Here is a 536-nt window from a genome sequence, read left to right as displayed (position 1 = left end):
TTCAATTCATATTTGCTTTTCCAGTGAGCTCAACATTTTGTCATATGTTTAAGAGCTATTGACCTTCTTTCATTTGTGAACTTTTTTTTTTTTTTTTTTGAGACAGGGTCATCCAGGCTGGAATTCAGTGGCGCGATCACAGCTCACTGCAGCCTCGGCCTCTGGGATAGCTGGGACTACAGGCCACCATGCCCAGCTAATTTTTTGTATTTTTTGTACAGACGGGTCTCACCGTATTGCCCAGGCTGATCTCGAACTCCTGGGCTTAAGCGATTCACCCACTTCGGCCTCCCAAAGTGCTGGGATTTACTTTTATTTTATTCTTAAAGACAGGGTCTTGCTCTGTTGCCCAGGCTGGAGAAGTGGCACAATCATAGCTCACTACAGCCTCCAACTCCTGGGTTCAAGCCATCCTCCCATCTCAGCCTCTGCAGCAGCTGGGATGACAGGCATGCACCACCACACCTGGCTAATTTTCTAACTTTTTTATAGATGGGGTCTCATTATGTTGCCCAGGCTAGTCTCAAACTCCTAGC

This window comes from Colobus angolensis, unplaced genomic scaffold (assembly GCF_000951035.1).
Source record: "Colobus angolensis palliatus isolate OR3802 unplaced genomic scaffold, Cang.pa_1.0 Scaffold21, whole genome shotgun sequence".
NCBI lineage: Eukaryota > Metazoa > Chordata > Mammalia > Primates > Cercopithecidae > Colobus > Colobus angolensis.
This window is presented reverse-complemented; position numbering follows the sequence as displayed.